This window comes from Mustela erminea, chromosome 4, assembly GCF_009829155.1.
Source record: "Mustela erminea isolate mMusErm1 chromosome 4, mMusErm1.Pri, whole genome shotgun sequence".
NCBI lineage: Eukaryota > Metazoa > Chordata > Mammalia > Carnivora > Mustelidae > Mustela > Mustela erminea.
The window spans coordinates 85,177,233-85,200,515 of NC_045617.1; the positions used below are offsets into that span (position 1 = coordinate 85,177,233).

Consider the following 23,283-nt stretch of genomic DNA (forward strand, 5'->3'; position numbering starts at 1 on the left):
CACTGTGGGGTGGAAAGGCAACCGGACTTTGGAGTAGGTTCTGCAGGTCCACTGAGCTGCAGGGAGGGAGCCCAGCAGATGGGACACTCCAGGTAGTTGAGAACTCTCTTGAGCAGTGGCCTGGGGGAGCCAGAGAGAGGAAAGCAGGGCCACCAGGGACAAGGAAGATGCAGGGCAGGGTCAGGGAAGAAAAGGACCAGAGTATCAGCCAGTTCTAGGCTGCTGAGGGGTTAACTGGGGCCAAGTAGGGGGCTGACTAACTTTCAGAATCAAGAGTGACTAGAAGTCATGAAGCAAGAGACGAGATGTGGCAGACATGGAGGTGAGGCAGAAGAGGAAGGAACTGCGGTCACAGAGGGATTCTTCAGTGCTTTGGCACCTCAATCACAAGAGCCCAGTTCCCACTCTTCTGGGTGAGGAGCAGGAAGAACATTACGTGAGGCTCCACTCTCATCTCTGCTACTGAGAGGCAGGTGGGGGGCGGGAGCCTGTAACAGCTGCCAGAAGGAATGATACAGCTTTGGAGGAACAACTTCCCAGGGCAGAAACTGGGATTTTCCCACAGATGAGAGGGGCCCTCACTGTCAACTGTCACAGGTTTCAGGGGTGCAGGCAGCTTCCTCCTCAGGTGGAGAGGAAGGTTAGGCTTAACTGAGCTGCTGGAGGACCACGAGCCCAAAATGAGATTCTCAGCAGGAGACCGGAGCCAAGTAACAGCGTTGTGATCGAAAGTGTGTGAGACAGAGCAGGTGTCTGCCCTGCAGATTCCAGACACAGGAACCCCCAAGGAGCTGCCACCATGGGGGCCCTGCCTCTAAGTGGGCCACAACCTTTCAGGGCAGAGGGGACACCCGCCTTCTTCTGACAGCAGGAGGAGGGTGACACAGGCTGCTCGCCAGATGGAGTGGGAGCTGGGGAGCTACGTTAGTCACAGGACATCGCAGAGCCTACACACTGTCTGATCCTGTATAATCTCTCATGTCTTGGACACAGAGGGCGATTCCTCTAAGAGAGGGAGAAATAATGGCATTGGCTGACAATATTCTCTTGCAGCTGGCGAGAGAAAAGACAGGTGCGAGCGCTCGGTCGTCTGGCACATGTAGTTTCTGTGTTTAGTCACCGAAGCCCCGGGATGAAGAAAAAGTGAGGTGATGGGGCAAAGCATACACTTGGGCTTCACAGTGTAGGCTGGCTCACTGAAAAAGGAGGGAAGAAGAGGAGGCTTTCTCTCCTATCAAACCTTGCATTCCTTACAGTATAATCCAGGTAAATTCTATGAAGGTAGAGAGATGCCAATAGAGAATATGCCTGCAGGATAGGGCAATAAGGAGAGCTGGATGGGACAAGGCTTTCTGAAATTTTGATAGTACACAACTACCGACTTTTAATAGCTTATTGAGACCATCACTTCACGCCCTGGAAGGATTAAGTTTTTAATTTCAAGTTTTAGGTGATAACGTCAAGGGTAACACCATGCCGCCGAACAGCGTAACTGCCCGGGCGCTAGTCAGTGAACACTGGGTGTGGAACGAACAGTGAACAACTCATCATAATCCCACCTCACATTCACACAGACCTCGCTGGTTTCAAAATGTTTTTGCATACATTATCACATTGGGGGAAAAAAAAGACAATTTATAATCAGCACATTTCCTGCTTTCAATGCAAATCTATTTTTCTAAGTTCCTTGGTTAATTTTCTTACGGGGGCTAACCACCACCCAAGCAATCTTCCACAGATTACACAATCATTTGGCAAACCCTTTATTAATAAATAAGTTTAGGCCTATGCTTATGATCTAGATTTCATACTATACAGTACAATTTGATGAAAATTCTTTCATTTTATGCTTTCAATGTGGACATATGAGAAAATTTTGTCCGGGCCAAACAGTGTTTGCAAAGAAAAGCAGTTTTCTTCTACTTTTCAAGGTGACTCTTTCCAAATACTGTCCCTTCCTTAAGCAAGACGCCGCCTCAAAACTATTGGGAACCATTTCAAATGGTCTTGTTAGATTTTAAAAGGTGAAGTCTCATTATGTTATAGGCCTTTTCGGCTGTGACATGCTAAGCGGGAGTGCAGCTTTCACAGATCTTTCTCTGTGTTTAAATTTGGCATTGTCAATGTCCCTCTCGGCAATGAAGCTGTCTTCCTTGATCTCAGCAGCTTCCTCATCAGGACGTGCACGCAGGACGCACACACCTCCAGTGACATCAGCCCAATTTGGCTCACCAGAAGGATCACAGATGGACATGCAAGGGGTGGAAACAGAGAGGCCCTGCCTAGACCACGGGGCTTGGCATCCTAGGTGTCAGACCAGCTCACTCTCTGCCGCATTTGCTAGGAAGGCTCGTCAGGGCTATTGGGATTTCAAAAGGCCAGAACTGGTTAATGGCTGAGGGCAATACGCACTTGGGTGAGGGTTTCTGCTCCCTGTCCCCAGTTCTGTGAAATTATTTGCAGGGTGAGAGGAAGGCACAGGCATGTTTAAGAACTCAGAGCTCCCTGACCTACCAGCTATGTGTTAGGGATCTTACGCCCTGGATTTGTACTCACATTTATGATCGCTGTAAGATAAAATGACCCCAGTGTGAGCCTTTACCCAATAGGTAAGGAAGTAAAGTGTCACCTGGCTCCAGGTTTCTTGTGTAACACCATCCAGACGCTCCTCTTTCAGCTTCCAGGACCAAGCCTGCTCAAGAGGAACCCCCCGGACCATGCTTCTTGAGTACAGGGGTCATGCATGGCTAATACCTTAGTATTCCTCAGGGGCCCCAGCATGCCACACTACTGAACTCCGTATCTCCTTCGGAGTTATGGAGGAGGAGATACGGGGAATGGGGTAGGGGAGGATGATGGAAAGAGGAGAGGGAACTAGAGATAAATCACCCTCTCACAAAACCCAGATAGGTCCACCCTGGTACAGTATCTTTTAATGCTCTCTTACATTACCTTTCCATCTGAAACACCCCCCAGCCAGCCCTCCACCCCCACACTATTTTGGAGAGTCTCACTTAAGGAGGTAAGTTATGAAATATGTCGACTCCGACTGCTATTTCATCTCCTGCCCTTATTCTCCTGCCCCTCCTCTGACCACATGCTAATACATGTCCACATGCGCCGCCTACAAAGCACCAAGAAGCAGAGCCAAAGAGAAATTTAATAAGCTCCACAGCTCCTTTCTATTCCCTTAGGTCAAGTTTTCATAGGAATCTGGCACTGTGGGAGAACTCACAATTTAACTACAGGTAGAGCTTTGTATTCTCTCAACCTGGTGATAAAGGGATAGAATGGACAGGCAAAACAATGGTGGGGAGGCTCAACTCTGAATATTACAGGTGAGAGAACATTCCAGCAGGGCTGAGCTACAAGGTAAAAAATCTTCCTATTCAGGTATATAATCTCTTTATTTTTGCTCTCACCAAATCTTTCCTCTGGTCTCTCTTAACACAGCCAGTACTATTTTCCCATCTCTCTCTTTCTTACCAGCCTAGACCTTCTCACCCAAATCTGATATGAGTTTCAACCTTTGCTCCAGCTTTGAATCATCTTCTTTTCCCCATAGGGCACAATCTATAAAGTCTATAAAGTCCTGAGCTCTTGCTGAAAATGATTTGAAAGCACTTACCCATCCAATCAGGGCCCTCATCCTCCTTCAACTGTACCACCTGTGCCTGCCATTGCTTGTTCCTCTTTCATGTCCTCTCTCTGCAAAGTTCCTGTCCCCCACCTTGCCCCCAGACGTGGTCCCAAATCTCCTAGACATTCTGCTAGGTCCTGCACAATGGAATGCCTGTCTGCCCTCTTTCCCATTCTTGCCTGGTCTGCATTTCCTCCCTTTCAGTCCCTTTGCTAATGAACTTCCTCTATGAAATTGTTCTGTGAAGGCTTTCACCTGAAAACAAGTACGTTCCAAAACAGCAAAATAAAACTGTAATAAGTTACAAGCTACAGAATTAAAACACTTAAAGTAGACTATTCTATTTGAAGTCTGAGGTGCCTGACAAATCATAATCCTCCGTGCCGTACAAGACTTGCCACTAAAATAAAGACCACATTAGTGAGACTAATAATAGTAACGCCTTAACCAATACATAAAAGTGAGAATTCTAACTATGATAAGTTCTTATAAACAAAAGATAATTAATCAATTTAATATGTAACTATGTGATAAGTCTTTTGAAGCATGGCAAGAAGCACGAAAAAGAAAGCAAGATTTTATGTAATTTTTTGTAACAGCTAGAGGGGAAAAATGGCTAATTATGTTTTTCAGTGGAATTCTTTTGATCACTGGCCACTCGGTACAGTTTTCTTGATCCAGGTCTTCAAAGCTGGGATCATAAGTTTTAATTCAAACATTTTCAGCTGAACATTAACAACTCGAACTTTTCTAGCTGCTAAACAGCTGTAATCAGATCAAACTCATGTAGGTTACAGGACCAAAGGCTAAACACTTTTGCTTTTTTTTGGGGGGGGGGGTCCTGGAATCGCCTATCCTGTCTCACCTAGAGCGGGAGGCCCCGGCAAAGGCTCCGAACGCAGAGGGGGCATGGTTTTTCCCCCTGCTGCAGAAGATGTAAGAATGCAGTTTTCTGTCTCATAAATACTCTCCAGAATTACAGAGCAGCTTCCCCTCCCTCCCACACTTGTTTGGTTGAAGGATCATCAGACAGGAAAAACACTCTCTCTTTAGAATGTATTCTGTAAGAGCTGCCGTTTTAGAAAAACCCTCCCAGGTGCCGACATGAATATTCACCACAGTGTACTGAGCATAGGGCCCGTCTCCACACCATGTACACTAATCCTTCAGAATGTATCCCGGGCAAGTTATGAGTGTAAACCCTGTACAGAAGCCGGGCTTTCTGGTGATGGATACTGGATGGCTGAAAGGAGAAAATCCGAGTGAGGGAGGCAGAGATGAATAAATCCCTCCTATCTATCCAAGGCCCAGCTGCAGCTAGACCTTGCCATTTTGACTCAAGCTCAGCATGAGGCTGCATTAGAATCCTGCACTCTGTGAGTTAAACGGTTTCTTTTGTTCATCCGGCTTATCCTTTCTCATCAAGAAGAACAAACATCTATCTCCCTTCTGCCCCATAACCCTAGATATGCTGACCCCCTTTGTTACTTCCTTCGTATTTTGGCTCATAGTGGGTGCATGGACATCTGGAGAATACAGTCCTGGTGCCACGCAGGCACCCAAAGTGTGTATGCACGTGTATGGGTGTGTGAACACACACATACACATACACACACACACACACACACACACACAACCCACACCGCTCTATATCACTACCCTGACTTACATTCAGAAAGGTACAGACAGAAAAGATTAAGAACTCTCACAAGCCAAGGAAGGAATCACACCCAAGGTAGTGAGATCTGAAGATTTCCCAGGATCCTCCCACTCTGGCACCAGATCCCAAAAGTCAACATTGATATTCATGCCAGAGGCAGAAGGGGACCTGGCTGAGGCAGCCTGTCTGAGTCACACATGAGACTGCCGTAGCCAGGGCTCTACACATAACCAGTGTTCAGGTGTCAGAGGCTGGGAGACGTGCCCGTGGTAACCTCCAATTGCTGGTGCTAGAATTACTCCAGCTTTCGGCAGTTCGCACCCTGATTAGCTAGGGCAATCGGGTGCTTGGGGGCTCCTGGTAGCTCAAAGGAAGAAGCAGCGTGTGAGCAGGGAAGAAGAAAACAGTGTGTCTTCAGGGACATTCTGGGTCAAATGATCTCCTCAGCCTAGTGGAGCACTAAAAGCTCCACTGACCCTCCCACAGCCTCTGATGGACATGAGGACATTGCTGGGCAATATGGCATATCTAGTAGTGGCAGTAGACAGGAGACATGAGTCTCAACTGTGCCTCTGTCTCAGAACCCTGTACTCTCAGATTTAAAATCTGTTTTGTGGGGTGCAGACGGGAAGAAAGGGAGATGAAGTTTAGCGTAGGTGATTTGTGGTTCCTCTTATTTTAATGTTTTATTTTTTAAATTACAAAGTAATACATGACAAATCCTTTGGTACTTCTTATAAAGTATCCACTCTAAAAAGGCATTATACTAAATGTTAAAAATGTAAACCAATATTTCAATAATGTTCTTCAGTAGCAGAACCCCTTCACAAACATCTTAGAAGAACCTCAATTTCCCTAAGAGAGAAAAGTAGAAGTGCTCTACTAAGGTCAGGGATGAGACTGAAGTCTCCTCTGCCAGGCTTCCTCCCAGCCTCTCCTTGGTCAGCCCCGAAGGCTCTCCTCCTACAAACACAGCAGGAAAAACCACCAGGTCATGGTGTGCATCTTGTCCCCAAATTAAACACTAATATTAATATTCATACCTTTTAATAGTAGGCTTATAAGTATTATTACTAACATACTGTGACACTGTAAAAGGCAAATGGACTTCCCTAAATCTTTGCTTTCACCTATGGACCAGAGCTATTAGGAAAGGAGCTGGATAGATTAAGCATTAGTAAACTGTGCCTATTTTTGTAAATAAAGTTTTATCAGAACACATCCAGGCCCACTCAGCAGAGTTGAGCAATTATAACAGAAACTATGGGTTACAAAGTCTAAAATATCCACTCCCCAGCCCTTTCCAGAAAAAGCTTGCTGGTACCAGGAATAGACAGAAAATTAAAGCTGTTCCTTATTGAGCAGTACAGAGTTATGGCACCAAGGCAAGAAATAAAGGTATAGTTTAAACTAAGGCTGAGCTTAGCCTAGAAATGTCTAAAATCTTTCTTCTGTTGAAAGCACTTCCAAAGATTTTCATGTAGCAAATTCCATGTGGAATTTGGATTCTGCAATAGTCCTAATCCTATTTTTGTTACCATGACAACTGTCCTGACAATTTTGGCTTTCTTTTCACCCCAAATTTCTGGTATTTCTCCTAAGGGTAAAAGAACAAGAAGGGAATGAGACTGGGGAAAAAAAAAAAAAAAGTTCCAATTAAAAATAAAGCCCTGAAAACCATTCTCAAACCTTCTCTCCTCCCTGAACTGATGAAATGCCCAGGAGCCACATTCTCAAATTAAGGATGTGTGCACACAGGACAGTCAACAGAGGACAGTCACTGATCACCACCCTCCAGATGGCATAGGAATAGCACGATAGGATAAAGATGTTACAGGGACGTTTAAAGTCAATAAACAATACACACACACACACACACACACGTTATATAGTCACTGATAAGGTAGTTAATATGACAGCAGTAAAATAATGTATCATTTATAGAGGAAGAAGACACGATGGGCTAAACCACACTAATCAGGCAGAGAGTGTTGAGTTGTTTATTGGTCCTCAGGAGAAGACAGATTTGTATGGATCTATCTCCTCGTTACCTCTCCAGCTCTTTCTACTGTGAGTATAAAAAGCATCTTAAAAGATAGCTGACCAGGGCTGTTTATGACTACAGAACAATGAAAACCTTAAAGCGCTTGGCCTGTTAACAGAACTACTCATTTGGAATCTTTAATGAAACCAATTTTTTAAAAAATTAAATTAATTTATTTATTTTCAGAAAAACAGTATTCATTATTTTTTCACCACACCCAGTGCTAATGAAACCAATTTTAAATGGATGACTCTATTTAACATGTTCTTCCCAAATAGTCACAACTAATCTCTATGACTTTTCTACTTTTTCTTCGAGTCTAAAATATACAGGTGAAATCTCCCTATAGTGAACACAATCATGACAAAGCCATTTACTTGTTCTACCAAGAAGCCTGTTATCAAGATATTATTTATCTGGTTTCCCACCAATTCTCAAACAATTCCCTATAGAAAATGCCTTATGTCTTTCTAATAGGGCTATAATAAGCTTCCTAATAAAGATATTATTCGATTATAGATGTTATTTATTTATTTATTTATTTATTTATTTAAAGTAAAAAGATATTGGCATGGAGTCCAATGCGGGGCTTGAACTCACAACCCCAAGGTCAAGACCTGAGATGATATCAAAAGTTGGATGCTTAACTGACCGAGTCACCCAGGTGTCCTATTTTATTATTATTTTTTAACCTCCAGGAAGAAAGGGATGCATTAGGCATGAGAGGACAATGAAATGGTATATACCTAAGGGACTCAGCAATAAAATCTATTACACTGGACCACAACTACAGTGTCCCACAAAGTTCTTGAGTTATGTATATGTCGGGAGAGTCCCAGCAAGTCAGAAGCAAAAGGACTTAATTGCTAGTAGAATTTTTGGCTCAAACCTCTTATGCAAAAGGTGTAAGACATGGAGCACTCCCTATTCCCAAGTTGGTTTTGCCTCAACAGTTTCAATCAAAGCAAGCTTGGTGGCCTGCCCTGTGCCTTCTTCAATACTCAAGACTTGTTCTTGGTTCTTACCACTGCAACTTAAGGAAGGATCAACCCAAATAGTCACTGAAACAGTAGGAAGGAGATCACTGGCTCCTGCTGTCAGGCACTGAGCTATGCCTGAATTGAGGTTGTAACCTTAACCCTGGCTGTGCTAAAAGATAAAAGAAGAAGTGGGGCACCTGGGTGGCTCAGAAGGCTAAGCCTCTGCCTTCAGCTCCGGTCATGATCTCAGGGTCCTGGGATCGAGCCCCACATCGGGCTCTCTGCTCAGCGGGGAGCCTGCTTCCTCCTCTCTCTCTGCCTGCCTGCTTGTGATCTTTCTCTGTCAAATAAATAAATAAAATCTTGGGGCACCTGGGTAGCTCAGTGGGTTAAAGCCTCTGCCTTCGGCTCAGGTCATGATCTCAGGGTCCTGGGATCGAGCCCTGCATTGGGCTCTCTGCTTAGTGGGGAGCCTGCTTCCTCCTCTCTCTCTGCCTGCCTCTCTGCCTACTTGTGATCTGTCAAAAAAAAAAACAAAAAAAAAAAACAACTTTAAATAAATAAATAAATAAAATATTAAAAAAAAAAAAAAAAGATAAAAGAGGAAGTAAGAGTGCCCAAAGGGGGCATCTGGGTGGCTCAGTCGGTTAAGCACCCACCTTTGGTTCAGAGCATGATCTTGGGGTTCTGGGATCAAGTCCTGCATGCGGTGGAGGGGGTGGTGGTTCCCCACTCAGTCTGCTTCTCCCTCTCCTGTGTTCTCTTGCTCTCTCTCAAATAAATAAAATTTTTTTAAAAAAAGAAAAGAAGCCCTCATATTTATTTAAATAAAAGAGAGAGAGAGAAAACAAACACAGATGATCAGTAATTCTGCTTGTTTTGGATCAGAACTACCCAGTGAGCAGACACAGACTTTTTATTTACAGAACATTTTTGAAGCTGAGAATAATATAAAATACAATTATTATATTTACTGTTTTGGATACATCTAGAAGCTATAAGCTTAAAGGGCATCTTTAAAAAATAAATGAAAAAAAAAAACCCTGCTGAATTGTATACTTTAAATGGTGAATTATATGATATATGACTTATATCTCAATAAGGCTGTTTAAAAACAAAACAAAACAGAGACCACATGAAATATGGGGATTTATACACCTTCCAAGGTAGATATGAAATGTCAAGCAGGAGGTAGGGTTGTATGGCAGAACTGCACACTGGATGGGCCAACCCCTTACCGTGACCCTCAACTTCTCCAACCTTGCTAGGGCTCAGTGTATGACCCAGTTCCACCTCCTGACTCAGTGGAAGTCAACTAGGTGGACTTCCAAATAAAGCTTGGGCTTTTCTAGTAAAAAGGTACAGAAGTGGCTGGCAGGACTCTTTTTACTCTTTGCCCTCTCCCTCTTCCTGCCTAAATGCAGACGAGGCAGTTAAAGCCTTCGCAGAGGTCATTTTACTCTGAGGCAAAAATACACGTGAAAAAGACCAAGAAGGACCGAAGCGCTTGCTGATTTGCGGAACTAATGCCAGCCACATCCACCTGCCGACATTTTGTTGTGTGAGACCCAAACAAACAAGTGAAAACAAAACAAACACACACATTTAAAAAGTCTGTCTTAATCTGGTTCTGTTATTTGTGGCTAAATGCTGCCCAAACGTAAGCTCCTCTGGAGCAAATGAAGGCTAGTAATAAAAACAAATGTTGTCAAGGCCTAGCCGCAACATTTAATGAAAGTGTCTATAATTTACACCCTTAGGGAAGAGGATGGGTTGAACCAGAAGGTGTGATGCCTTCTCTCGTTTTCTTTTTAAGGCCATAGGAGGCTCTGTAAAGACCGTGCAACATGCTGGAATCTTCCCAGCTAGACTTTTAGTACCAGCTGCATGTCACGTTCATGGTGGAGAGAAAAAGAGAAAGGAACTCAATTATACTTTGGTTTCTTCACCTCTTACATGGAGACAATGAAGCAGCTAGAGCTTCACAGCTACTGTTAAGATATGGCAAGGAAAAGGACCATTAGCCATTTCTCAACACTAAACCGTATGGAAAATCTGAACCGTCTAGACTAGGGTATCATTTACAGTAAAAGAATAACGTGGCAAAGCTGGTAATGTTCTAATCATTGAGGGACACGGTTTTGGATATCATAAGGCAAAAGGAAGAAAGAGGATCCTACTGTTAGGTCTTAAGGGAGGGGAAGGAAAGAAAATCCAGGGAGAAGTAAAAGCATACTCTGCATTTATCTAGGTAACCAATACCCCTTCTACCGAATCTAATACATTGCTAAAAGAGGCAATGCAGCAGAAAGACAAAAAGGATGCCTCAGCTGGACCTCAGCCCCTGAGTGTCCAGGAAAGTTGCACAAAGGAGTCCCCAAGGGGCACCAAGCAGCCTGTCATCACAATCGTTTTTCCTTGGAGAAGGATGCAAAATGGAGGTGGACGGATGGGAGAGGAAAGAAGGGGACATGGAAGGATTTTTCTTGATCTCACTGCTTCTGTTGGTTCAGAATGTGTCGATCAAGTACCCTGGGGTGACCAGTTTACAAAACGCTAAGCTTAAAAAAGAGAGAGAGACTGCATCAGGTGCTACCACGAGGCACCAAAAGCAACTTAACAAGGTGACAAAATTGAGCTCCTGGCCGGTGTGTGTGGGGGGGTGGTCTCTGATTTAAGGGCACCTGAGGAATGGAGGTTTTCAAAGGCAGACTGCTGCACTGGATTAATTCAAGGGCTAATCTTAAATTGCGGTGACCCTTCACCAGTTTTCAGAAGAGCTTTATTCACCTCATACTCAAAAGATATACTTAAGCGATCTGATGTATTAAATGTGTAAAAATTTGGGGCAATTTGCTGAAAGCCCTATGCTTCTGTAAGCTCTCAGGAGAACAGCCACATTTCTGTGACCCTGTATGGGCTATGGGGATGGGGGACTGGGGAGCAGTGTAGAAAGCATCTGCCGGAGTGAAACCACAGAAAGGGTAGGTTGATGCTTTCCTTTTATTTGCTCTTCCAAAGTGAATGATCCTGGTGTTAAAAATGACTGTTTAGAGAACTATTGGTGAAGCATTATTTGTTTTAGAGGGTCTTTCTTTTTTTCAAGTTTTTATTTTAATTCCAGTTACTTAATAAACAATGGCATATTAGTTTCAGGTGTACGATATCATGATTGAACACACCCATGTGTCACGGCTCTGTGCTCATCATGGTAAGTGTGCTCCTCAATCCCCATCCCCTATATCCCCCATCCCCCTGCCCCCTCCCTTCTGGTAACCATCAGTTTGTTCAGAGTCTGTTCCTTGGTTTGCTTCTCTCTCTCTCTCTTTCCCATTGCTTGTTTGTTTCTTGAAGTCCACATATGAGTGATTTCATATGGTATTTGTCTTTCTCGGACTTGTTTTGCTTAGCATTGTATTCTCTAGCTCCATCCATGTCCCTGCAAATGGCAAGATGAAGTTCTTTCATATTCCACTGTATATATACACCACATCTTCTTTATCCATTCATCAGTCGATGGTCACCGGGGTCTTGGCTATTGTAAATAGTGCTGCTATGAACATCAGGGTGCATGTATCCCTTTGATTTAGTGTTTTTGCATTCTTTGGGTAAACACCTAGTAGTACAACTGCTGGATCCTAGGGTAATTCCATTTTTAACTTTTTGAGGAACCACCATACTATTTTCCAGAGTGGCTGTGGCAGTTTGCATTCCCACCAACAGTGCACCAGTGTTCCTTTTTCTCCACATCCTCAGCAACAGTTGTCTCTTGTGTTGTTGATTTTAGCTTTTCTGACAGATGGGAGGTGATATCTCATTGTAGTTTTGATTTGCATTTTCCTCATTTGCATGTCCCTCAAAGATGAACATCTTTTCATGTGTCTGTTGGCCATCTGTGTGTCTTCTTTGGAGAAATGTCTATTCAGGTATTCTGTCCATTTTTAACTGTTTTTTTTTGGGGGGGGTTGAGTTTTATAACTCAACACTGTATTTTTGCTTTTGTTTCCCTTGCTTCAGGAGACATATCTAGAAAAATGTTGCCATGGCGAATGTCCGAGAAATTACTGTTGCGCTCTCTTCTAGGATTTTTATAGTTTCAGGTCTCACAGTTAGGTCTTTGATCCATTTTGGATTTATTTTTGTGTATGATATAAGAAAGTGATTCAGTTTCTTTATTTTGCATGTTGCTCTCCACTCTTCTCAATATCATTTGAAGAGACTGTCCTTTTCCCATTGCATATTCTTTCCTGCTTTGCTGAAGATTACCTGGCCATATAATTGTGGGTTTATTATTAGGTTTTCTATTCTGTTGTACTGATCTATGTTTCTATTTTTGTGCCATTACCATACTGTTTTGATTACTACAGCTTTGTAATATAACTTGAAGTCCAGAACTGTGAAGCCTCCAGCTTTGCTTTTCTTTTTCAAGACTGCTTTGGCTATTCAGGATCATTTGCAGTTTCATATAAATTTCAGGATTGTTTGTTCTAGTTCTGTGAAAAATGATGTTGGTATTTTGTTAGGGACCACATTAAATAAATAGTTTTGGGTAGTATAGTCATTTTAAAAATATTTGCTCTTCCAAACCATGAGCATGGAACGTGTTTCCATTTCTTTGTGTCATCTTAAATTTCTCTCATCACTGTTTTATATTTTCCAGAGTACAGGTATTTCACCTCTTTGGTTAGGTTTATTTTATTTCGGTATCCTACTATTTTGGGTGCAACTATAAATGGGACTGATTCCTGGGGTGCCTGGCTGGCTCAGTGGGTTAAAGCCTCTGCCTTCTGCTCAGGTCATGATCCAAGGGTCCTGGGATCAAGCCCTGCAACGGGCTCTCTGCTCAGCAGGGAGCCTGCTTTCTCCTCTCTCTCTGCCTGCCTCTCCACCTACTTGAGATCTCTGTCTGTCAAATAAATAAATAAAATCTTAAAAAAAAAAAAAGATTCTCCCTCCGTCTCTCCACAATCCCCCACCCCCACTCTCTCTCTCTCTCGCAAATACATCATTAAAAAAAAAATCATAAATAAAATTTTAAAAAATGGGACTGATTCCTTAATATCTCTTTCTGCTGCTTCATTACTGGTGTATAGAAATACAACAGATTTCTTTCTTTCTTTCTTTCTTTCTTTCTCTCTTTTTTAAGAGTTTATTTTTTTTAACAGAGAGAGAGCACAAGTAGGCAAAGAGGTAGGCAGGGGTGGGGGTAAGCAGGCTCCCTGCTGAGCAGAGAGCCCAATGCGGGACTCGATCCCAGGACCCCAAGTCAAAGGCTGAGGCCCAACTCATTGAGCCACCTAGGCACCCCTAGAAATGCAATAGATTTCTATACATTGATTTTGTTTCCTGAGACTTTACTGAATTGGTTTATCATTTCTATTAGTTTTTTGGTGGAGTCTTTTGGGTTTTCTATATATAGTATCATGTCATCTGCAAATAATGATACTTTTACCTCTTCCTTAATGATCTGGATGCCTTTCCTTCCTTTTTGTTGTCTGACTGCTGTGGCTAGGACTTTCTAGTACTATGTTGAATAAAAGTGGTGAGAATGGACATCCTTGACTTATTCCTGACCTTATAGGAAAAGCTCTCAGTTTTTCCCTACTGAGGATGATGTAAGCTGTGGGTTTTTCATAGATGGCTTTTATTACGTTGATACGTGTTCCTTCTAAACCTACTTTGTTGAGGGATTTTATCAGGAATGGATGTTGTACTTTGTCAAATGCTTTTTCTGAATCTAGTGAAATGATCATATGGTTCTTATCCTTTATCTTACTGATGTGATGTATCATGTTGATTGATTTGTGAATATTGAACCACTCCTGCGACCCAGGAATAAATCCCACTTGATTGTGGTGAATGATTTTTTAAATGTATCGTTGGGTTCAGTTTGCTAGTATTTTAATGAGGATTTTTGCATTTATGTTTATCAGACATACTGGCCTGCAGTTCTCTCTGTCTTTTTTTTCTTGTGGTGTCTTTATCCAGTATTGGTATTAGGATAATGCTGGTCTCATAGAAAGAATTTGGAAGTTTTCCTTCCTTTCTTTTTTTGGAATGGCTTGTGAAGAATAGGTATTGACCTTCCTTGAATGTTTGGTAACTTCGCCTCTCAAGCCATCTAGTCCTGGATTTTTGTCTCTTGGAAGTTTTATGATCACTGATTCAATTTCTTTGCTGGTTATCAGTCTGTTCAAATTTCCTATTTCTTCCTGTTTTAGTTTTGGCAGTTTAGACATTTCTAGGAATTTGTCCATTTCTTCAAGGTTGTCTAATTTGTTGGCATATAATTTCTCAGAACATTCTTTTCTAACTGTCTTTCTGTGGTGTTATTTTTCCTCTCTCATTTGTGGTTTTATTTATTTGAGTCCTCTCTTTTTTTCCTGACACATCTACGGAGGTTTATCAATTTTATCAATATTTTCAAACAACCAGTTCCTGGTTTCATTGATGAGTTCTGGGTTTTTTTTTGTTTTTTTTTTTTTTAGTTTCTATGTCATTTATTTCTGCTCTAATCTTTATTATTTCCTTTCCTCTGCTGGTTTTAAGCTTTGCTTTTTGTCCTTTACCTAGCTCCTTTAGGTGTAAGGTTAGGTTGTTTATTTGAGATCTTTCTTGCTTCTTAAGGTAGATCTGTTTCGCTATGAACTTCCCTCTTAGAACCGCTTTTGCTGCATCCAAATTGGACGGTCATGTTTCATTTTTATTTGCTTCCATGTTCTTTTAAATTTCCTGGTTGATTCATTCATTGTTTAGGAGCATATTATTTAACCTCCATGTATTTGTGGTCATTCCAGATATTTTCTTGTGGTTGAGTTCTAATTTCAAAGTGTTTTGGTTGGAAAAGATGCCTGTTATGTTTTGATCATTTTGAATTTGTTGAGACCTGATTTGTGACCTAGTATGTGATCTATTCTAGAGAATGTCCACATGTACCTGAAAAGAATGTGTATTCTGCTGTTTTAGAATGAAATGACCTGACTATATCTGTTAAATTTTTCTGGTCCCCTGGGTCATTCAGAGCCATTGTTTCCTTGTTGATTTTGTTTAGATGATCCGTCCATCGATATAAATGGGGTCTTAAAGTCTCCTACTATTACATTATCGATTAGTTCCTTCATGCTTGTTACTAACTGTATTATGTATTTCTGTGTTCCTATGTTGGGTACATAAATATCTACAATTGTTGTGTCTTCTTGTTGGGTTGTTTCCTTTATTATTATGTACTGTCCTTCTTCATCATTTTTTAGAGTCTTTGTTTTAAAATCTATTTTGTCTCATATAAGTAATTGCTAATCTGGTTTTCTTTTCACATCCATTTGCATGACAGATGTATCTCCAAGACCTTACCTTTAATCTGTAGATGTCTTTAGGTCTAAAATGAGTCTTCTGTATGTATGTATAAATAAATAAACAAACAAAATGAGTATCTCGCAGGCAGCACATAAGTGGGTCTTGTTATTTAATCCATTCTGCCACCTATGTCTTTTGATTGTAGCATTTAGTCTATTTACATTCAAAGTAATTATTGATAGTTAGTTATTTATTGCCATTTTATTACTTGTCTTGTGATTGTTTCTGAAGATTTTTCTTACAAGTGTCTGATGTAAAAATTCTGGATAATTACTAAACCTATATTTATTTGTGAAATATTGAGTCAAATAGGGCTGATATCCTGTATAAAAATGTCTTCTTGATGGGTTAATCTTTGAAAACTAGAAAAATTTTTCTTTTCATGTACCCAGCTATATTTTATGATGACTAGTTGTCAAGTTCTCTAATCACTCAAGAGAGATAAATGGCTGACATGTGAGGTAAATCAAACACACACACATACAGGTTTTTTTGGCATTTAACCTTTCCTGCTTTTCCAAAGAATATCTGAATTCTGGTGCCCCTCCTGTATTTTTAACATGCAACTTAGTTGCCATAGCAATATTTTCTGGTCTCGAAATACCTCTAGGATGAAACTGACTGAGACATATTTACTAAGCCCCCAAACTCTGCTATCCATTTCCAGGCTCCAGGATTTCTGGTCCCCTAAGTATTCACCCAGCCCAGACTCCAGTGTCTACTGGGAACCATAGATACAATTTTTTATTCAACAATTTTTCTGGGAACCAGAGTTCTGAGGTCTGAGGGAGATAAGAGAAGACTTTAGTGTGAGGCAGACAGGCTGAGAGAGAAACAACACTTGGTAAATAAATCATGGATCAGGGAGACAAGGAAGAATTCTTTGGTTCAGGGCTATGACAGACGATGCTCAACATGACTGATATGAAGCAAATTTTGTAAAATATCTTTCCAATTTTGACTAGAATTATAGGCAATCTTAATCCAAGCCAGAGGAGTCATATATTTAGTGTTTGTTGTATTCTTTAAACTATAAAAAAGGAAATTTCTTGCTCTCTAGGTTGCAAAGAGGGCTCTCGTGATGTAAATGGATGGACTGCTTGCCTGTGCAGCACTCAGACAGAATGAAATGGAAGCAGCGTGAAGTGCGTGAGGCGGGCACCCTTCCCTGTGCTAATGTGAGCGCTGAACTCCACAGCTTAATCTCAGTCATTTGCTGGAGATGCCAAATCGTTAGCAGTTTCCTCACATACACTTAGATCAGACACAGTGAGCAAATATGATGTCCAATTTAGTTGATAGATAGAACTCCCTTTAGTTGCACTAACATACTATATTGTCAGTTCAGTCAATGAGTGTTTATTGAGTGCTCACGGTACACAGTACTGTCCTGGGCACCTGGAAATCGCCACAAGGACCCACGTCCGTCTCCATACTACAAAAGCACTGTCTTCAACCAGAGATTATCTGCGGTCCTGTGAGAGACTGAGGGCAGCACAGATACAGAGAATACTCAAACAATTACCAAACATCCTTTGTGTCATTAGCTTCGGTTCCTCTCCCCACTCTTATTGACCAAGCCTTCATTTGGAGCTATTAAATGGGGAACAAAATGGAATCGTTTGTGATTCCTCTCCTTCTTCATTTCTGTGCTTATCCTTTGGGAGGGAAGTGGGTGAGCAATAGCCTGGCAGGGCGGTAAGCAGTGGGAAGAAGGAAAAATAGCAGTCCGAAAGACGTTCCGGTCATTTACAAACTGAGGAGATCATCTGGCGTTGGTTGTAGCCACGCAACAGTGAAAGGGCAGCTGAACCGGGCATGGGCTTGACAGCTCCCTGAGAAAGAAAAATACCCTGGGATGAAAATGGACCACAGTGGCACACCTGCTTTTTTTTTTTTTTAAGATAAGCTAGCTATTGCTTCATTTTCCCTATGTTTAAAAACTGCAAGACACAGGGGTGCTTGGGTGGCTCAGTGGGTTAATTAAAGCCTCTGCCTTCGGCTCTGGTCATGATCCCAGAGTTCTGGGATCGAGCCCCAAACCAGGCTCTCTGCTCAGCGGGGAGCCCGCTTCCTCTTCTCTCTCTGCATGCTTGTGATCTCTCTCTCTCTGTCAAATAAATAAATAAAATCTTAAAAAAAAAAAAAACTGCAAGACATAAACTGATTTGTGTTTCAGACATTCTGTGCCAGATTAACTTTTCTAAGTGATAAAACTGGTTTATTCCTACTGCAAAATAAAAAGGCTCAGCCCCATAGATTAAAGAGATTATGAAGGCCCACCAAGAACATACTTTGGGCTGAACCCATCCCATTTTGTCCTGACATACTATGTTCACGTAACACTTTTCAACTGAGGAACTCTGTTTTTGTGTCCATTACTCCTTAGTCCTCATAGCACCTGGAGAGACTGTGGGTTTATTTAATTGCATCTATGTGCGTGGTTTCATCTCCAGACAGCCTACTTACTTGCAATTAAGGTTTGTAGTTAAAGTAGTAGGGGAGTTTTACTTACAGTATTGTGCATATCAATTACAAAACAATCATTTTCAGGGTAATGTAAAAATTGTTAATTCAATTGACTATCCTATAATTAGGGTTTTCGCAAAGTGCTGTCACTGATTAGCTGAAAAGGCCGGGTGACAGGCCTGCGTAATACACAGCATATGTGATTCTCATATCAGCCTGAAAACACTGAAAAAGATACCATGATTAGCAAGTAGAAAGATAATAAGTCTTAAATTAAGGTGACAGAGGGACTATAAACTAAGACATTAGGTAGATTGGTTAGTTATTATGATGTTACCTTGGTCTTTTTATGTGGTCAGGCCTCTGAAGATTTCTTGTTATTTAAATCTTAATGTTTTAAAGTGGCACAAAGGGGCACCTGGGTGGCTCAGTGGGTTAAAGCCTCTGCCTTCAGCTCAGGTTATGATCCCAGGGCCTGGGATGGAGCCCCACATCGGGCTCCCTGCTCAGCGGGGAGCCTGCTCCCACCCCCCCGCCCCCCCCCCCCCCCGCCACCCTGGCTCTTTGCCTGCCTCTCTGGCTGCTTGTGATCTCCGTCTGTCAAATAAATAAATATAATCTTTAAAGTGAGCTGAACCTTCCATTTTAAAAAAAAAAAAAAGTGGCACAAAAATGATACAATTACAACTTAATTACCCACTTGTAAGTTATATTCCAGACTCTGTCTCTCTTTTTTTCTCATATACAGTGAATAACTTTGGCTGTGCCTGTAAACCTAGCAAAAACAAAGCCACTCTTCTTTATTTCCCAGTCACAGAGCCTGCTCTAGCTCTTGGGAGAGAGAAAGAAAAGAAAGAACTCGGGAGCAAGTTTCCTGTTAAGCTGCAAGGACTGGACGCCTCTGCAGTTTCTCTTCCAGGAGCTGGCGGGGTGGATAAAGGCAGGTCAGGAGCAAAGAAGGCGTTTCTGAAGGCGTGGCGGCCTCCCCTGCCCTTCCCCTCTTCTCCTTAGCCAAGAAAACTGTCCTCTCGTGGTGCTAATGAAACACCAGGATGGATGTGTGGTGGTGGGCGGGATGATTCTGGAAGTTGGTGACTGAATACAGAAACAGCAACAAATCTCAGGGCTGTCGACTCTCCAAGTCACCTCCCTCGCCTTGCTTCTTACTCTCTGCCCCTCACCCAGCTCTAGCCATAGTGGCCTCTCACTGCTCCTGCCACCTGCCAGACATGCTCGCCCTTGAGGCCTCAGTACTCTGCCTCTGATGCTTAGCCCCTAGGTCTCCAGATGGTTTGCTCTTCCCCTCCTTCAGGCTCTGCACTGGCCTTCCCTGACCACTGCCTCTAAAACTGCACTGTCTCTATGCCCTAGTCCCCCTCCTGGTTGGTACCACAGCCCTTTGAAGAATCTGACATGTTACAAACAGTGTTGTTTACTGTTTCTCTCCCCCTGACAAGAACATCAGCTCTGGGACAGCAAATGTTTGCTTTATTCAGTGCTCTATCCCTAGTGCTTAGAACAGTGCCACTCACAGTAGAAGGCTCAAGAAATGTTTACTAATTGAATGAAAACAAATGAGGGGGGAGGAGGGATGGTCAGGGGTCATGTTTCAAGGTCAGCCCCTCCAGGACACCACAGGGGGACGGGTACTGGACACCCATGGCCTGTGGTTAGGCACAAGCATTGTCTTTCAAGGAAGAAGTTTCTGCTTGCCTATCCGGCTACAGGTAAAGGCTCAGGAAAGGAAGAAATGATTTCTTTGAATGAAAACAGACGCACAAAAGATATCTTTACCCACAAAACAATTATAACCTCCCTTAAGAAATTAGACTGCTGTGATCAAGACAATTCCCGCCCGAGTCCTTTGCCTTCGTAGTCACCATCTACAAAAAAATCTGAATTTTTAAAGCCAGTGTACATGTGATCGGGCTTTCCCAGAGGAAGAGTTTCCAGGATTTCCAGATCTTCTGCTTCTTAGATGGGGAAAGTGTTAGTCATTCAGCTCTGTAGCATTCTCCCTCTGGGTGTCAATTTAAAATCATTGAGCTTTTTCAGATACAGTGACTAGGAAAGCAAGTCAGTCATCACAAGCAATAGAAGCTGAGGGTCAAATGTCACCAACTAATCATCCTGTCATTGGTCAATTACCCATCCCCATGAAGAGGTGCCACTGATCTAGTTTCCTATCAATAAATGTCTGTCTGGGCACATCAGCAGCTGCTAACCATGGCCTGCCAGGGTATCCAGCATCGTCCACAGGCACCGATGGTTAAGAAATCCCTCTCTCTTTCTTCTTAATAATGTCACAGAAGAGGCAAATGCAGATCCTGACAACATAATGTTAGTTTCACAGAGACGTGTCTCTTTCAGTGCTCAGCCAGTTACACAGGACTTCAATTGCATGGATTTTCTCACTGCAGAAACAATAGCTGGGCTTAAGGAAGTCTGGTGGCTGAGCTAGACAATTCTGCCTTTGCTGGTGCTCATGCTCATTACTGCCACTCCAAGTCCCGGAAAGAAAAAATAGTTTGGGGGAACCATTTTCATTCATAATTAAAGAAAGCCACATGGGTGCTGTTCTCTCTTGCTTTAAGCCTCAGTGACACCTGGAGTTAGATCGATCATCTCTGATTGTTTGGGTAGAACCAGAGGTCAAGGTGGCCTTGCCACACAAACAGCCTGTTTGTCCCACTTGGAGCTGTCACCCTGGCGGAGACCTCATGTGTTCCTGCTGAATCTAAAATTCTAGCTCTCCTACTGTACCTGCTATAATTTCCCCTCTATCCTTGACAGACTACCTCATCTACACATTTGATCTGTCAAGGGATGCTTATTCTGAGTTGCCACAGGCTTTATATGTCAGGGGGACTGGGAAGAGACAGCACGTAAACGATTATAATATGACAAATGCTCCAGTAGAACGTACATACAGAATGTATGGGGATTGTTGAAGAGGGAGGTCTGAATCAGCCCAGGAAATGATGGGAGGTTAGGGAAGCATTCCTGGAGGAACGGAGTCTTGAAGGGGGAGAAGAGCCGGTAAAAAAGAGGTGATGGGGGGCGCCTGGGTGGCTCAGTGGGTTAAGCCGCTGCCTTCGGCTCAGGTCATGATCTCAGGGTCCTGGGATCGAGTCCCGCATCGGGTTCTCTGCTCCGCGGGGAGCCTGCTTCCTCCTCTCTCTCTCTCTGCCTGCCTCTCTGCCTACTTGTGATCTCTCTGTGTCAAATGAATAAATAAAATCTTTAAAAAAAAAAAAAAAAAAAAAGAGGTGATGGGGAGTTTGTGAGAGACACCAGCCACGAGGACAGTACGTTCCGAGAGTTGAAGGCACAGAGGTGAGAGAGGGATGGCATGTGCAAAACTGCGAGTAGCTGGACAGGATGAGACGGGCACATATGGGGGTGAAGCAGGAGACAAGGCTGTGTCGACAGAAGCACGTCAGATTGTTCTTAAATGCCTTCGTCTGAATTTTCTCCTGAAGGGGCATAACCACGTCAGATCTGGGGCGGGGAGATGGTTACAGGTGGGGAAGGAAGGGCCAGATGGAAGTCTGGCAGACCAGGGGGAGAAGAAAAACCACAAAGGTACAACTGTGGTAAGGGTACTGGAGATGGGAAGAGCGGAAGACTTTGTGAGATATTCAGGAGCCAGTACTGACAACTGGCTGAGGAGGGGAGGTGAGAGAGAGGAGTAAATTCGGGAAGTCTGTCATGTTTTTGGCTCAGTCTACAGACAGATGGGTGGTGCCACTGAATGAGAGGGGGGAAATCTCAAGGTGACTTGAGCGGACGAAGGGGGGATAATGGGATTCCATGTCCAGCATGTTGGTGTGAGATGCACATGTAACATTGCTGGGGGTAGGGCTGGAGTACCAGGTAAGCAGACAGAATACAGGCAACATTGGAAGAGAGTGGGAAGAGCTACTAAGCTGCCGGTTCGTTTCTGTCTTCATTGACGAGAAGACTGGTCTTCAAATTAGAAATGGCAGAACAAACATAATAAAGAGAGAACTGAAGCCCCAAATAGGGGAAGTGAAAGAAAGAGAGTATCCAGTCAATTTAAATGATTCCAAATCTCCTGGCTCTGGTGAGTTACACCCCACGCCCACTGAAAGAAATTGCAGATGTAATCTCAGAGACACGACTGGTAATCTTAAAGAAACTGTGAAGAATGTAAGGAGTGCCAGTGACAGGAGAAGGACAATGGCTCCCCAGATTTCGACAGTGAAGAGGGGTAGACTGTAATGGGAAACAGTAGGTAAGTTTCCTACCATCAATGCCAAAAATTCTTACTTAAATTAGATTACTAAATAGATAGCCTCCGACTGCCTTAGTTAACGCACGCAGCTGAGATAAAAGGAAGGATGGAGTCTTGTTTGCCATCTGATGGAGGTTTATTTGTGCTGGTAGCTTGTCCAGACCGACTGTGGCTTCTCCTTCCCCTTTCTTAAGCACCAAGAGGGTTTGTCTGGTCCACAGCACGAGGCCAAGGCTTCTCTATGTGTGTGATAGGTTGCCCGCGTTACTCAACCTGTATGTGGCCCTTTATGAAAAGGAGTTGACAATTTAAATGAAGAAATCCACAGTCTGAATTTTCCCACAAATCCAATATCATTCATCAGGGTGGCCCCGGGGACCAGCAGGTTGCAAAAACCTCTGTGGTCATTAGCCTAAACATCAATACACATTTGCTGGTTAAAATCCTACTACCTTACTTTTTGTGCTTTTTCTCTTTTTATACACAAAGACTTGAACATAAGAACAGGAAATAACAGAGCAAATGTGGTAGAACATGATGGTGGGGGTAGGCAGTCACACCCCACTGAGATCTCCACCCCTGGCAGGCTCAGATATCATGTAAAACACCTTACCTACTGTTAAACATAAATGTATATACATTAGTCTTTCAGAGACCTCCTTGGAACATTCAGAAAAAAAGCAAGCAGAGGGCAGCCTATTCAATACATTCCACATGGCTCTCTTGAACTAAAAGTATATCCTCTGGGGGGTGTCACCAGTATCACATTTTAAAATTATATAATCCTATAAATCAAGCAATGTTGGGTTAAAGTTCCTTTCTGAAAACAAAATAAAACAAAATGAAAACAACCATCCAAAACCCAGATTTTCATTAAGA

At 42.7% G+C, this 23,283-nt stretch overlaps 1 protein-coding gene across 4 annotated transcripts in view; it reads right to left on the reverse strand.

The window, feature by feature from the left end:
• The window catches only part of BTBD9 (BTB domain containing 9), a 411,793-nt gene that overhangs the window by 78,156 nt on the left and 310,354 nt on the right, over positions 1-23,283 (reverse strand). The gene's annotated exons all lie outside the window — the stretch shown is intronic.